At 32.5% G+C, this 17,503-nt stretch overlaps 1 long non-coding RNA gene and 1 pseudogene across 2 annotated transcripts; both read right to left on the bottom strand.

Annotated features, from left to right (window-relative positions):
- Positions 1-2,044: 2,044 nt before the first annotated feature.
- LOC140806946 (uncharacterized) lies at positions 2,045-5,323 on the bottom strand (annotated as a pseudogene).
- A 4,217-nt stretch (positions 5,324-9,540) lies between these two features.
- On the bottom strand, positions 9,541-17,248 carry LOC140807275 (uncharacterized). Of its 2 annotated transcripts, XR_012112654.1 has the most exons (7): positions 16,837-17,248; positions 16,627-16,727; positions 16,448-16,530; positions 10,447-10,861; positions 10,088-10,329; positions 9,937-10,004; positions 9,541-9,815 (listed from the first exon to the last, which is right to left on the bottom strand). It is a non-coding gene; the product is annotated as an uncharacterized lncRNA (long non-coding RNA). The 2 variants fall into 2 exon arrangements; XR_012112653.1 differs by lacking the exon at positions 16,448-16,530 and having other exon boundaries at positions 9,542-9,815.
- Between the last annotated feature and the right edge of the window lie 255 nt (positions 17,249-17,503).

Below are 17,503 nucleotides of genomic sequence, written 5' to 3'. Positions count from 1 at the left end.
TATTATTTTTTATGACAACAATATTATTTATTATTATAAATACGGGTAGAGTTGACCCATTTCACGGAAAACGCACTATGACCATTGATTCTAAATTTGCAAACACATGTAGACGCAATAATGTAGACATTATGATTTAAATTTTCTATGCATATAATATTTCCAATAATGTTAAATAAAAATAATAAGCATAAAAACAACTGCAAACATTAAAAAATATACATAAGGAAAAAATAGGGTCACAAAAATAAAATGACATATTTAGATAAAAAATATGACGCTTCTTAGTTCATATTTTAAAATCGACTTGTTATAAAAGTGATGTATGTATATGTAAAATAAAAGATAAGATAAAAACATTAAATATTCATTAGCAACAATGAATAAATCAACTTATTTTAACAACCAATTTAGTAGTAGCAAAAAAAAAATCATTGGTAATAAAAGATAAGATAAGAACATTAAATATTCATTAGCAACAATGAATAAATCAACTTATTTCAACAACCAATATAGTAGTAACAAAAAAAAATCATTGGTAATAAAAGATAAAGATAAAAACATTAAATATTCATTAGCAACAATGAATAAATCAACTTATTTTAACAACTAATTTAGTAGTAACAAAAAAATCAGTGGTAAATTGATGAATTAAATATGCATTAATGTTCAAAGTCATTTAAGATATACAATGAATTACTAAAAGAACCCATTAAAAAAACCATTGATTTAATTTGCTAACTTAAATGAATAAGACTATATTAGAAAATTCACAATTAGAACTCCTATATTTATATGTATGTTAGATATATATATATATAAGTCATTCCTCATTTTCCAAAAATGTATTTCAATTTATATATTCAGTATTGATTTTTTTCCCTTATTTTTATTAATATATCCTTGTTAAGTACTGGAAAAGATGCAATCATTTTTTGAATAAATTAAATAATGACAAAATGTGAGATCCCGACTCATAATAACATTATTATAATTAACCTTAATGGCGGAAATGTTTATACAATTTATTTAACTATAGTAATACAAACAAACATACTATTAAGAAAATCCATAATTTTGATAATAAGGTACAATTTCTCATAGGATAACACACAATATTCAACTATAATAATTTTTATTTTCCTATTTCTTCGGGTTCAAATTCCGGTACTATGATATTTGACATATATAATAATAGAAAAGATAATAGAATTTAAGTGTTCTAGGACTTACATAAATTTGGTTTACTTAATATAACAAGTCAAAATATGATATAGTTATAATATATTTTAATATGATGTATACTGAGAGGAAAAATGGTAAAATGTTATGAATCAAAGGAAAGTCAACACGTATATAATATTTATACTGGTTTCTAAAGTGAATATGATATGCTAAATGATATATCACATCAACATTTAATGTAGCACTTTTCGCCACCTACTCACACAGATTCAATATAGTTAATATTTTCGAGCCAAGTGAACTCACATGTCTGGATCGAAGTCACGTTGTTCAGTTGAACCATATACCCAAGTTGATAAACCGTTGTTCATTAGACTCAATTTACGAGTCGAAGCCATGTTGTCTACTGAACTCAATTCTGGTATGATGACCGTTGTCCAGGCCTCTAATAAATAATCATTCATCCATTCATTTATAGTGGTTCGTGATTGATTAGAATTCAATAATATTCTCACATAATCAAACATGCATTACAATAGGATAACTATGAAGTTCAATATGATGCATTATCTAATAAAAAGAACGATAATTTTATCATAAATGTCAGATCAAATGTCAAAAAGCTATATATGAAGAAATCCGTAAATAAAATATCACCTCAAGAGATTACTTAATAGCTTGCTTTCTTACTCTGATTGATTCAATAATCCATATAATAATTTTTGTGATGTTATGTGTTTTAGTAAGGTTATTAAAGATATTTGACTACCCTAGTGTTTACAATTTTGGTCCAAAACATACACAGTCCTTGTAGTCTTGCTAAATTCGGAGAAGTAACTATCTTCTATACTCATCAAACAACATTTCATTATAAACAATACATGTATTAAGATGTTAAAATGTTTGGATAAAATAAGACAATAACGAAAGTGAGGCACTTAGAAATTGGTCCGAACCTTAGAAGTTATGATTTTCTATCTTTGATAGGACCAATATCCTAGCTTCAGCTCACTCCTACACAAATCTAGTATCCACATATGTGCACAACAAAAGAAAAAACACGAAATATACATTCTGAGGTCATATGTAGTTCAGGTCCCAAGTAGAACTTTCTAAAAATTTGTACAAACACGCGAAATCTAACTCACTGCACAACTAACGTTTCTTCGTTCTGACTTTCCCTTGGAGGAGAGTTCATCAAGTTCTCGGCAGCCAGGCCTTGAGCGCCGAAACACAGGTAATTGTTCAGCAGTTTTGGATTGAAAGACTTGTGTTTACGTCTCATTTTCACGTTTTCGATGTTAGGGGATTGGTTTGAGCTCGATGGACCGGGACTTCCGCTGTCAACGTTTACAACCTTTCTTGCACCAGCAGTCGACCAAGGCGACTCAGAATAGGCGCTCGCAGGGGAACCCAAGTTTGACTTTGGCAGCATTTGCAGCACACCCTGTGTCAGCCCTGCAGCATATTTGTTCTTTGTGGATGGGCTAGGAAAATTACCTTGTACAGACGACGTCTTTTTATTGTTGGGAAACGAGGAAAACCGCGCAAATTGATGCCTTAGTGGGATAGGGCTGTTGCTGAAACTCGAATGCCTTCTGTCCGATACTACAGAATCGGTGTCTCCTAAGTTGGAAGCATCAGTATTCGAGTTTGCGTTTCTTTCTTTCTTTGTAGGCCAACGGAGCAACATCTTGAAACGATTTGCAGCATTGCTTAGAGAACCAGACCTCCTATGTTTACCAGATTGCTCTATTTCACCCGAGTAACCATGCTCCGTGCCGGTCAAATCACCACTCAGGGGACACGCATCTTCAAACCCGGAGTGTAAGAATATTTCTGCATCAGGGATTTTGAAAACTGTCCCTGGACTACCTCCAATCCCATGCAATCTCAAATGGGAAACAATAGCTTTTCTTGTGATTCTATCTTGACAGTTTGAAATCCCTCCGGCTGATATCAACCGTTTGATCAGAATCTCAGAAGATGCTGATCTTGGCCGTTGCTTGAGGATATCCAAAGGTGTGTTTCCATCAGCATCGCGAAGATTAAGGTTTATGTAAGGAACCGACATGAGAAGTTCGACAATATCATACTGAATGTTCTCTATGACAGCCATGTGAAGAACCGTTCTGCCATCTTTGTTCTTAACATTGATTATGTCCTCGAGATTTACAAATTTTCCGTTGACCAACTGTTTCATGAGTTCAATTTGCCGATCAAGTCTCCGAAAAGTTGGTGTTCTAAAACCAGCAACAGCCATGTGAAGAAATGTGTCTCCATAATTGTTTGTTATTGACGTTGAAGAAGGCGATGCAGATACAAGAATCTCGATGACAGCGAGGTGTCCTAGGTATGCAGCTACGTTTAAAGCTGTGTTACCTCGATTGTCAACCAAATTCATGATATCGAATGATGATGTTAAATACTTAACTACCTGCATATTGGTGAGCAAAAGAGTTGAAATCCAGTGCCAGAAGTGAATGTCACGCAAAAGAAACAAATCGAAATAGAAATCAACATGAGCAAGAACGAATTTTGAAATTCTAAGGTACCATCACGATTAAATATTGATACTCTTGTAAAAGACACGTTGAGGCCTTTGAACCAGCAAAGAGAACCAGATCGTGCAGTGAACAAGCATATACTACTCGGGGTGGTGCAGTCAACTTACTAAAGCAAATATGATCGTACCAACTGGGAATGAAAGTCGATCACCATGTTCCCACATTATCGATTAGCAAACACCAAGAACAATTTTTAACTAGCATAAATAACCAGAGGCTTCATACTTCTTAATTCTTAGCATATTTGTAAGTGAATTCAAGAACTTCAATGATATATCCACACCGCTCTATAATACATAACGTTAAACACCAAAAAATGAAACTAAACTAGGAGAGGTGCTGTTTTTTTTTTTGGGTGATGGAATCAACTAAAGACAACGATTCAATAAGAAGTTCAAGAAAGTGCATGAACAAAAGCAACTCACCTCAACCTGCCCTCTACCGGAGGCCGAATGCAAAGCAGTAGATCCCTGAGCATCCCTATAACTCAAAATATCACATCCATCCCTCAAAAAATCCCTCAACATCTCAACATTGCCACCTCTAGCCGTCGCGTGAACAGCTCTATTTACCATTTCCGAATGAAAAACTGGCGAAATTTGCTTTTTTTGTCCCTTTGGTGAGAGTAGTGCATACTCAAAAACCATCCTGAAAACCTCGGAGCTCTTGCCCCTTGCAGCGGCGTATAAGATATCAGTAACCCCATACTCCCCCTCTCCAAACACCAAAATGGGGTCCCTATCCAACAATTCTTTGACAAAAATCACATCCCCAGCTGAAGCAGCAGTGTACAAAAGCCAACCACCATACCCAGCCCTGATCAAAGAATTGTGTCCCTTTGTCTATTTCACATTCTTCAAGGAGTTTTTGGGCAACTTGGGACCTACATTTGGCAACATCATTAAAATTTTCCTCATCGTCCCACACGGTTTCCAGCCTTCGAATCCTTGGGAGAGAGGTCAACTTAATGAGAAGGTTTGGGTCAATGTAGAGAAGCTCTCTAACTAAATCATAATGCCCATTTGCAGCTGCCCAATCAATAGGGGAAGCAAACCACCATTGGTCTCCAGTGCTTTCCCATCTTAAGGGAAAGAAATTGGAAGGCATTGACCAAGAAAAATTAGCACAAAATTCTCAAATTTCAACACAAATTACAAAAAGAAAAAATATATATATAGCCAGGAAATCAGTAGCATATAAAAAATGATACTTTTGCTGAATAAACAGAGATTTGACAAGAAAAATTATTAGTAAAGAGATCAGCGAAAAACAGCTAAAAAGGTGATAATAATAAAAAATAATAGCACAGAAAGTAAGGGCCTGTGGGATCAAGATTTTGCCCAGTCCAAAGAAGGTTCTCTACAAAAGGAAAACCTCGACAGAAAAAAAAAAAAAACAAAACAAAACTGATCAAAAGAAGCACAAAGCAGCCATAAGTACCCAAATCAAAAAAAGGGATTTTACAGAGCAGTGGAAGGAACAGATAACAGAGACTAAACACCGCTAATTACGGCAAACATGACAGAGAGTGGAAGAATTCCATTTGAATTATGAGTATTTGAAGATGATAATAGAAGGAAAAGAAAAAGACCACACATTTATATTTTATTATAATATTGCTGGGTTTTTTTTTCCTTTGTGTGGACACCAAAATGACTGTTCCAAATTACTAAAAACATTTTTATTTTATAATAATTTATTACTAAATTTTAAAAATATTAAAACAATATTATGATTAAACTGTTTGTCAATGTATTTATAAAAAAATTACTAAAGATTATTATTTTTTATCTAAATTAGTTTGAGTAAATTTTTTTGTGAGATAGTCTCACGTATTTATATTAATGGGAGACAACTTGGTCTAAATTTTGAGTAAAAAATAATAGTTTTAAAATAAAATTATTTTTTTCATATGAGTTTGAGCGGATTGGATAGAAGATTCGTCCCACAAATTAACTCATGACAAAGTTCCATAAGAATTTTTTGTGAATTAATTTTCATATTGTATTATATTTAATAAAAGAAAAATATATAAAAGACATTATATATTTATATCAATATGTTTAAAAATAATTTGAGGCCATTTTAGGTATTTTGAAAGTAAATAAATAAATATAAATTATATTTTTCTTTAAAAAAAATAAAATTTTAGATTGATCGTATCATTTCATTTAATTTCAAATACGATTTTTCGTTTTGAATTATTTTTATATATTTAATTCTTCATACTCTCTAAAATATTAAATAAATTATACATTTTTATTATATAATATTACGTTTTTCAATTTTTTATTAAAAAACTGTAATCGTTATTTTTTTTATATTTATTATTCATATATCAATATTAGTATTATTTAATTAGAACGTTAATATAAATATTTTTAAAAATGTTCAAAAATAATCAAAAATCTTCATCTAATAAATTATCAATTATTTTTTAAAAATAACAGTTATACTCAATCAATATATCAAATACAATAATAAATAATTCATTTGACGTTGCGATTCTTTTTCCTTTTTTTCCCTGAAAAATGGTACCCCAAATTCCAAATCTTGATACCGTTTTTGGGTATGTCCGGTAAACATAATCTTTGCCAGGTTCAGACCATTTACAATTCACTTAGGCAATTCCTTGAATTATTACAAATATTTTATTCACTAAATAAATTGGCGAATACAAAATTATGTGCAAAATCCCTTTTCTCTGCCTTTCTATTTTTAAATAAAATATACTTTAAATAATAATAGTTGTAATATTTACTGGATTTTAATATATTTATTTATTTGCTAATTTATATCGATTACTTTTTTCTTTTTCTTTTTTACTTTTAAATACGTGCTTAAACATTGAAATAAAAAAATCTGATTCACAATAATTTATTTAATCGTGGATATTTCAAAATTTGCAGTCAAACTAGAGAGATCTGTCATAAATAAAATGCTAATTTACTCTTTCTTAGGAATTTTCTTTAATATTCTCCAGATTACAGAGATTCAACGTCTACTTTGGGTTAATATATTTTTTCCAGAAGTAATAAAGAAATATATTTTATTATTATCTAATGATTTTATATTCAATCTTTTTATTCTGGACTAGATATTATAATTTATTGTGAATATCAAAGATATTTATTGCATTATTTATTACTCGTCAATATTCGATACGTATGTATCAAGCCATCGCATAATTTTTCTCTTTACTTGGTGCACGTTATATTGCAAATTTGTATTTTTTTTAAAGAATTATAGAAAAAATGTAATTGATTTATGTATAATATATATAAATGTCAACCTTTTAATTTATTATTCCTTACGGCACAAGATAGATAGGAAAAAGACAATTGGACAGAAAAAATTAAAAGAAAAACAAGCAAAAGTAATAGGACCCAAAGGACTATAATTTCTTTCAAAAAGTTAATGGCTAAAGAAAATCGCATTCCTTCGAAAAAAGACCCCATGATTTTTATTTTATTTTTTAAATAAAGAGAACTAGCCTACACTTGTACAATAATGGCAAGTATAATCTACACAAAATCTTGTGGGATAAAAGTGTTTCTCTTAACCTAAAAAAAACTATTTTATAAATAAATAAATAAAAATTAAAGTGCTTCATGGAGCGCCCAAACAAGAAAAAGAAAAAGAAAAATCATCAAGAAACATGAAGATTGGATTTAGATCACCTACTGTGTTGAAAAAACAGCATTCGATGATGTGCATTTTTTACAGGAGATGATCACGTGATCATCATGTGGATATCACATCATATGAGATAAATTTTAAAAGTTGTCAGATTAAAAAAGATGATCACATAATAATGTAAATTCAACACAATAGATGATCCAAATCAATGAAGATTTAGCCGAAAATTATATGTTGGGGTGCAATAATTGTTCATGTCATGTAGAGCAATCGAGATGTAACGCTTGATCTATTGTGCAATTTAGAATATTTGAGTTGCACTGTTATCTGAGTTGCACTGTTACCACCAGCTATAACGCTTGATAAAACGAAAAGTGTTCGGTCCATATTATACATTTGGGGTTTTGCTTCAACTTCTCTTTATTTCTTTTGTTTTAAAAAAACTATTTGTCACTATTTTCATTCGAGTTAGCCAAGTGTTTTTCTATGTCTAAGCTAGTAGGCCTACACGCTCATGCCAGAAAAAAAGGGCCAAAATTATAATCACATAACTAATAAAGGAACGATTTAATGCTTGCAATGGTCTAACGATAACATTAATTGTAATGAGGTGTTTCCACTTTGAAGAAATAATCGCAATGATGTGATCCAACAAAATAGGCCAACCAAAGTTGTTGTCTATTTACTTTATACAAGCATTTGATGTTTGGAAGTTAATGAGTTGGCTCAAGAATCCCGTAAATTATTCGCATCAACGCTGTCTATGCTAAAATCTTATCCAAAAATATTTCATCCGAACATAATCGGGTTTTTTATGTTATTTTAAATACAGGAGTGATGAATATTGTAGATTGTCTTCGTGAGGAAAGAAATGTTCGAGTAAAGGAAAAACTCGTAATTTTATTTAATTTGTTTTTGTAAAAAAAAAAAAAAATTAAGCTCAAATCAAATGAGAAAAGTTGCAGAATAAGGTCGAGACAGTTAGCTAGCTAGTCCAGTAGTCCTGCCAGCCAATGCACATGACCTGTTGAGTGCATTATTTTAATTGGCTTGTTTTGATCTTTTTGGACTGTGGAAATTTTAATTTCTCATGTTGTTGATTTAATCTTGAAGTTATCGATTGATTAAGTTTCGTTTGGATAACAACTTTTACTTGTTTACAAAAAAAAAAAACTTTAAATAATGTTTTAAAAGTTGTAGAATAAATATGTAAGTTGAAGTGTTAGAACAACTTTTTCCATTATTATAAAAATATCAAAAACATCTTTCAAATATTTTTAAAAAATTATACTTATTAGATAACACATTCTTTAAAAAATATTTTCATAATTTTTTTTATAAAAATTTTCTCCGAACATATACTTCAAGTTTTTTTCACTTATAAAACACTAAACATATTTGTTCAGATGATTCTTAATTTTTAATTTCTAATATTGTAGGTTTCAGTTTGGAATTTTCATTTGATTTAGTTTTGGTGATATGATGTCTCACTTTGATAACAAAAATTATTGTGAGATGGTCTCACGGATCAATTTCGTGAATCAAATATCTTATTTGGGTCATCCATGAAAAATAATTATTTTTTATGATGAATATCAGTAAGGTTGACTCATCTCGCAGGTAAAGATTCGCTAGATCATCTCACAAGAGACTTACTCCACTTTGATATATTTCCGGTCCATATATTTAATGTTGATAAAGTTTATCATGATTTATATATTTAATGATTAATTAATGATGGATTTGTATTAGAAAAGTGTCTAGGTTCGTGTTGCTAATCTTTCAAACTCTAGATTCAATAATGATAAGATGCAAGCAAGATTTGTTGAATTTGCTGATGAGATTTTGTGAAAATACAGCCTTGCTAATACTTTTAGAATATTGTGGAATTTTCAGTTGAAGGAAGATGACTTTGAAGGAGAAAAAATCAAACTATTCGTTATGTGCCGCAACAATTGCTACAATAAGGTCGGTTTTGACATTACCACTATATTCATTTTGATTATGAGAGTTTCAATTGCTAGTGGTGTGCATATACAATCAAAGCTTCGTGATTCATTCATTGGGAGAGGAATCTGACGTTTTTGAGAGAGGACAATCCATAATATATTGAAGAGAGTTTGATTGAAGCGGATTTAAAGACGAGTGATTTATCGCTAAGTGAAATATATTGAATGTGTTTATCGTAAATACATCATTAGAATAAAAGCTTCGTGATTCATTAGTTGGGAGAGGAAAGTGGACGATCAAGTCAATCACTCGATAGGTGCAAAAAATAACACAACATTATAAAGAAAACCTATCCCTTTAGGAATCAACAAAATCATCCCTACTCGATATGAGACTCGATCGTGTTCACCTATAACCTCATTCACGAAGTTCTTGTTCAGTGCAAGCCCAGCCTTGGCGTCAAAGATGCTTGATCTGTAACAGGGTGAAGAATGTATCGGATAATGCATATAGAGTTGGTGTCTTGTGAAACGGTCTCACGAATCTTTATCTGTGAAACGGGTCAACCCTACCGATAATCAATCAAAAAAATCACCAGTGATGGCGTGGACAGTGTACAGTGGTCATCTGGCACTCCACAATGCCAAACCTGTCATGAATGACCTGCAAGAATCCATAAGCTCAGAAGGAATGGCTCTGCAAACAGAGAATCAAGGGCAGAAGAAGAAGAATATTGTTCATCAAACCTTGGCCAATGGAGCAAGTCCATTAGTGGTGCAACTAGCATTGGAGACAATGTTTGATTTGAGCTGCTCTAGCCTGAGCACGTGGTCTGCCCCGGGAAACTGGCTAATCAATCAAGTTGCAGAAAATACATGAGTATTTAACCTTCAAGTGTGCTGCAGCCATATCCTTGTCAATGAAGACTCCAGTAGACTCCACGACAAACTCTGCACCAGTTTCACCCCATGGAATCTCCTCATGATTTCTACAAATTGTAAACCAAACAACAAAATCAACTCTGGATTTCTACATATTCTTTTCAGTTTTCCTCACCGCTCAACACAAATACAAGATCATAGAGAGGGAAGAGCGAGAATTCGACCTGAAACTGAATATTTTTGGACTGGTTGTTCACCAAAAAGAAGGATCTTCTCATCTTTCACACCACATGCCGCTTCCATTGTCCATGGACACTATCATACTTGAACATGTAAGGCAGCACCGAAAACAGAAATCATTTGCCTACGTGCCGTGACCGTAATATTAGTACAAGATCATATGATCTTGTAAAACAACAAAATCAACTCTGGACTGGTTATAGTAATTTTTTAAACATATTCGTGCCGTGACCGTTCCGCGAAATGTCATGAGAACTGGAACGGTGACCTCCGCGACCGCAATTGTTAACCATGATTGTGACTGAGCCGATGCCATAAACCCTCTAAAGATTCACCCTACCAACAATGTCGATGAACATGGAATTGATACCTTCGGCCAACGGAGGCTCCTGCAATGATCTATTATTGTACATGTCAAACTGCTCATGTGATATGAAACGAGATAATACATGTTCACCATTTCTTCTTTGTTACGTTCCATCAAAGTCTGATTATTGTGTTCCTATCACATGTGATTCTTTATTTAATCGAATCCAACTCAAGTGCATGAGCAAGCTTTAACAATCAATGAACCCGTGACAGGATTTAATAATCAATTTACTCTGCCATTCATTATGAAAAAAATGAGGTTGAAAATTTGATACTACATTTCTTTAGTTTGCTTGTAAATTTAGTAATTTCTTTATATTATTCTTTTCACTTTTCATTATTCAGTAAAATTTTCAAACCTAAAATTTTATCGATTTTCTTAAAAAATTTATTTAAGAAAGATATAAAGACAATTTTTCTTATCACATGAGTAGATTCCACGAATGATTTCATCAAAGATCAATTAAGAAAGACAATTTTTCTTTATGACATGAGTTGATATAAACTTTTTTTTATGAAAAAAAATTGTTTTCAAGAATTTTTCTTATTTGATGAAAACAATTTTTTCATAAAAAAGACGTTAATAAAATATTAATAACCAAAAAACTTGTTTCACCCAAAACTCATAAGATGGATTTCCAGGAATCTTTCTTATTTTTTTTCGTGTCAAAATCAGAACTCTTCTCATTTTCTCACTTTAAATTCTCATTTACTGCGTTGGAAATATGCATTATTCTCTTAATGTGTTCACTTTCAGCACCCGCTGGTGAAGCTTCTTCGTTATCAAAATCCTGTCACATGTGATTCTTTATTTAATTGAATTCAACTCAAGTGCATGAGCGGCAAAATTTCGCCACAGATTATTGAAGAACTCAATGTAAAAAGTGAAAAGATCGATGATGGGAGAATATATTTGAAAGCTCATTCTGTTCTTTTTTTTTTTATTTTGTTTATCCATTATAACCATGTTTCTTGTTTTCCGTTTCATATTGTTTATTCTAAATCTATTTATGTTGGTTCGAAGAATATATTAGAAAGATCATTCTGTTCTTTATTTTTTATTTCTTTCTTTACAATCTATTTTTGTTAGTAATTGCGTATTTTAACTTCCGTGTAGAGACACAGATAACTATGAGTAAAGCAAGTGGTAGTGGATATAGTGGAAGTGAGATGCATACATGTGGCTTGCCAATTGCGGGGATAATGGAAAGAGATGCCAAGATTTCTGTATGCATAGATTTTGAAAGTTGTCATGTCCCCAGCCGAAAAGTATCAAATCTGGGTTGTCACATAGTTTACGCTCTAAGAGGATTAGAGTACTATAGCAGATATATATTCATCAATGCATATACAGACATCAATCGTATTCCCGAAAATCATACAAAACCACTACAACAAAGCGGAAATACATTGTCACACGTTGAGTACATAAGTATGCATATTTTTCATATTCATTTTTCGTTATTTTATTATGTTGATTTTAACTTGATGGTCATCATTTTTTTAAATGCGGCAGACCACAAAATGTTGGAGGACTTTGGAATTTTGGCCCAAAAAAAACACCTCCCATTAATTTGCTGATCATATCGGGTGACACAGATTTTTGACCTACAATGGAAACTTTGAGATATTATAAATATAATATTATGATAGCAGACGAGTACAGAAACTATCCTCCAGCAAATACTGTCATGTGCTGAGATTAGTTAGTGCTAGGAAATTTGTACCCTGCCCAAGTATAATTATACTAGTAAATCTGTTGTAATATTTACATTTATTTCTTGAAATTCGGTTAAATTTAGTTGTCTTGAACTTCAATATGAATCTTGTCATTCAATACTTGTGAATTGAAATGATGATTCTGTTGTATTGAATGGCAAAACTAATTCAAAACAATGAAATTTAATCGAAAATTTCAAGAAGTAAAGGTAAATATCACAATAAATTTACTAGAAAAATTCTATTTGAGCAGAGTATAAATTTCCTACCACCAACTGATTCCAGCAGATGATGGTGTTTGCTGGAGGATACTTTCGGAACTTGGAATGGCCACATGCCATCATAATATTATATTTCATCAAAGTTTTCATTGTAGGCCAAAAACCAATGTCGCCTAATACGATTAACAAATTAACGGGAGGTTCGTTTTTTTGGGCCCAAGTCGCAAAGTCCTCCAACATTTTGTGGTCTGCCGCATCTTTCCCTGTATCAAAGAAATAACAGCCACCAAATTAAAATCAATATATGTATGAAAATACGTGTACCTATGTGCTCAATATGTGACAATGTAATTCCGCTTTTTTGTAATGTTTTTGTGTGTGTTTTGGACATACTTTGGCCTCTGCATATGCATTGATGATTATATCTCTGCTACTGTACCCCAATTCTCTAAGAACCTTGAATATGTGACAACTCAAACTTGGTATGTTTTTGCCGGGGACATGCAGTTTTCAAGGTTTATCCATACAGAAATTTTGGCGTCTTTCTCTTCAATCCTCGCATGTGGCAAACCGCTTGGATGCTTTTCACTGCGACTAGATTTGCCGCTTGGATGATTCTCACTGCGACTAGATCCACTGTCACTTGCTCTGCTCATGGTTACTTGTGACTCTTACTTTTAGGCATTGTTGTGTTCTTTATGGAATTTTTTGTTTTTTTAAAAAAACTTAGTTCCAGGATCGATAAGTTCTTGATTATGTTCATTATTACGATTTGATCAATTTCCCGTAGAGGCAGTCACAAGGAACCATGAGCAGAGCAAGTGGCAGTGGATCTAGTCGCATCGAGAAGCATCCAAGCGACAAATCTAGTCGCAGTGAAAATCATCCAACTGGTTTGCCACTTGCGGGGATCGAGGAGAAAGACGCCAAAATTTCTGTATGGATAAACCTTGAAAACTGCCTGTCCCCGGCAAAAACATACCAAGTTTGAGTTGTCACATATTCAAGGTTCTTAGAGAATTGGGGTACAGTAGCAGAGATATAATCATCAATGCATATGCAGAGGCCAAAGTATGTCCAAAACACACACAAAAACATTACAAAAAAGCGGAATTACATTGTCACATATTGAGCACATAGGTACTCGTATTTTCATACATATATTGATTTTAATTTGGTGGTTGTTATTTCTTTGATACAGGGAAAGATGCGGAAGGCCACAAAACATTGGAGGACTTTGCGACTTGAGCCCAAAAAACGAACCTCCCGTTAATTTGCTCATCGTATCAGACGACACTGGTTTTTGGTCTACAATGAAAAATTTGATCAAATATAAATATAATTCCAAGTTCCAAAAGTATCCTCTAGCAAACACCATCATCTGCTGGAATCAGTTGGTGCTAGAAATTTATACCCTGCTCAAATAGAATTTTTCTAGTAAATTTGTTGTGATATTTACCTTTACTTCTTGAAATTTTCGGTTAAATTTCATTGTTTTGAATGAATTTTTCCATTCAATACAACGGAATCACCATTTCAATTCACAAGTATTGAATGACAAGATTCATATTGAAGTTCAAGACAACTAAATTTAACCGAATTTCAAGAAGTAAATGTAAATATTACAAGAAATTTACTAGTATAATTCAATTTGGGCAGTGAACAAATTTCCTATCACTAAAGTATTTGCTGGAGGATAATTTCTATACTTGGAAGGACGACATGCCATCATAATATTATATTTATAATATCTAAAAGTTTTCATTGTAGGCCAAAAACCTGTGTCGCCCGATATGATCAGCAAATTAATGGGAGGTTCGTTTTTTTGGGCCCAAATTCCAAAGTCCTGTAACATTTTGTGGTCTGTCGCATTTAAAGAAATGATGACCATCAACTTAAAATCAACATAAAAAAATAACGAAAAATGAATATGAAAACATGCATACTTATGTGCTCAACGTGTGACAATGCAATTCTGCTTTGTTGTAGTGCTTTTGTATGATTTTCGGGGATACGATTGATGTCTGCATATATATTGATGGATATATCTCTGCTGCAGTATATCAATCCTCTTAGAGAATCGACTATGTGACAAAATCCAGATTTGATACTCTCCAGCTAAGGACAGGACAACTTTCAAGATCTATCAATACGGAAATCTTGGAATCTCTTTCCATGATCCCCACAACTGGCAAGCCGCATGGATGCATCTCACTTCCACTGGATCTCCTACCACTTGCTTTACTTATAGTTCTTGGTGTCTCTACAGGAAACTGAACAAATCAACTTATCGTTCTTGGAAATAAATTTTTTTAATTTAAAAACAAAGAAAATCCCATAAAAACTACAATAATGCTTAAAAGTAAGAAAATAATAGTAGAAAATATGTGCATCATCTTCTTGATGAGTGGTGGATTTGGTGCTAATAGAAAAAAATTGAAAAGAAATGTATTTTTATTTAAAAATCTTTCAGAAGTTAAAATACTCATTTACTAAAAAAAATAAATCGTAAAAAAAAAGATCAACGAAATAAAGAAAAACATAATGATCTTTCAAACATATCTTTTGAGCAAACAAAAATTAGATTTAGAAGAAACAATTTGAAACAGAAAACAAGAAACATGGTTATACCAGATAAACAAAATAGAAAAAAAGAATAGTATGAGCTTTCAAATATATTATCTGATCATCGATCTTTTCACTTTTTACCTTGCGTTCTTCAACAATACGTGGCGAAAGCTTGCTTATACACTTGAGTTAGATTCAATTAAATAAAGAAACATATGTGACAGGAACACAATAATCAGATTTTATAACAAAAAAGAAATGTAGCTTCACCAGCGGGTGCTGAAATTGAATTTCCACACAATAAGAAAAGACTGCATATTTCCAACGACATTTGTGCAGCAAATAGGAAATTTAAAGTGAGAAAATAAAAAGAATTCTGATTTTGACATGTGATGGGACATGGAAAAATAAGAAAGATTCCTCTTATCAGTTTTGTGTTAAATAAGTGTTTTGTTATTAAAATTTTATAAACGTCTTCTTATGAAAAAAATTGTTTTCACCAAATAAGAAAGATTCCTGGAATCAATCGTACGTATGAAAAAAAAAATCTATCATTATTTTTTTTAAAATACAGCCTATCCCGAATGAAAATTTTACTGATCAATCTTGTTATCTATCATTATTTTTTATAATCTTTTTTTTTTGTTTTTCACAACCCATCTGTTTTCCAAAAAATTACCAAGATTAACATGACAAAGTAGTAACACATTTTATTCCCAAATATAAGATGATACCTATCCTAAAAGACCTGAATAATGAAAAGTGAAAATAACATAAAGAAATTACTAAATTTACAAACAAACTAAACAAATGCAGGACCAAATTTGCAAACTCATTTTTATTGCCGCAGTACTTCGTCGGCACATACAGTTAATTTTTTTTCTTTATTGTGCTTTCACGGGCGGACAGTAGGCAGAGTCTTCCATTAATTAAAATATTCTTTTTCCAAATTCAAAAGATTAATATTTTATTTATTCTTCTGGTACGCTGTTGTCCATTGAATGGAAATGTCAATTGTTACAGCTTACGAGAATGGCAGAGAAAATGACTTATCATTTTACTCTTAACTTAGCTCCCCCAAGTATTACCACAAATTTTATCATCGTACCTTTGTAAGACAAACACCCTGCAAAACAATATCAGTCCATACCAGCAAATTAAATAAAAATCTTCTTTATCCCACCAATTCTCCTGAACAAATCAAGGTAAGAAACGTGGCCTAAGACGGGGGAAATTTTCAAAACATGAAAAGATGAACATACTAGAGATTAATAGAAGTAAAGATACCTGCGAGAAACCAAGAAGACCGTCTCAAAAGGCCCATGTTTAATCATGCATTCCTCGATATAAGCAAGACACTCGTCAAAATTCTGATATTCTGAAAACTCCTGAAATTCAGACAAAAAATAAACAATGGATAATCCAAAACCCAAGTGAAACAGCATCAGAAAAGCCTAAAATTTGATAGGAATGCCAAAGATTACTCAAAAAATAGACCTTATTGAACTGGAACCACTCAAAATATGGAGGATCAAATATCCCTTCAACGTCAGATTTCCCCTTGCAGGGAAAGGGGGCATCCACACAAACAAGATCCAAATTTTCCAGCACGGGTTCCGGCTACTTTCCGGTGACCTGTTTCCTGATTATTTCGCCGCTGGTTCGAAACCCATGAAGGCATAACAATCGGAGCTTCCTCTTGCCATGAATGCCTCCTCCTTCGCTGCCCATTTTACCAAAGAACACGACTTTCTTTCCCTTTTTCTTATTCCTGCTAGTCTCTTTTCTTCTGCCACGCCTTATTAATTGTATTGTATATATATGTGCGTATATAGATACACGCGTCAACCAAAGATTCGTATATGGGAGGGCAATAATTGAGTACATTACTTTAAGAAATTGCCCTCCCAATTTCATTTCGGTTCGGTTCACCCTGTCCGTGCAGGAACAGCCCGGATCACTCCACATGAGTGATCCGGGTTCACCTCTATGTAAAAAAAAAATAAAAAAATTGACTCGGAAAAATCCGAGCTGTTGGATCGACCCTTACGGGCTGTGCTCGCTGGGATAGGGTCGAATGAACCCCCAATTTCTCTGTCATTCTCGTACGTATCAATGAACCCATCCGCGACGGGGTTTATTTCATCTTACTCATTTGAGCATT

The sequence above is a fragment of the Primulina eburnea genome, chromosome 12 (assembly GCF_022965805.1).
Source record: "Primulina eburnea isolate SZY01 chromosome 12, ASM2296580v1, whole genome shotgun sequence".
Taxonomy (NCBI): domain Eukaryota; kingdom Viridiplantae; phylum Streptophyta; class Magnoliopsida; order Lamiales; family Gesneriaceae; genus Primulina; species Primulina eburnea.
Note: the sequence above shows the minus strand (reverse complement) of the source record. Positions and strands in the feature narration are given on the sequence as shown.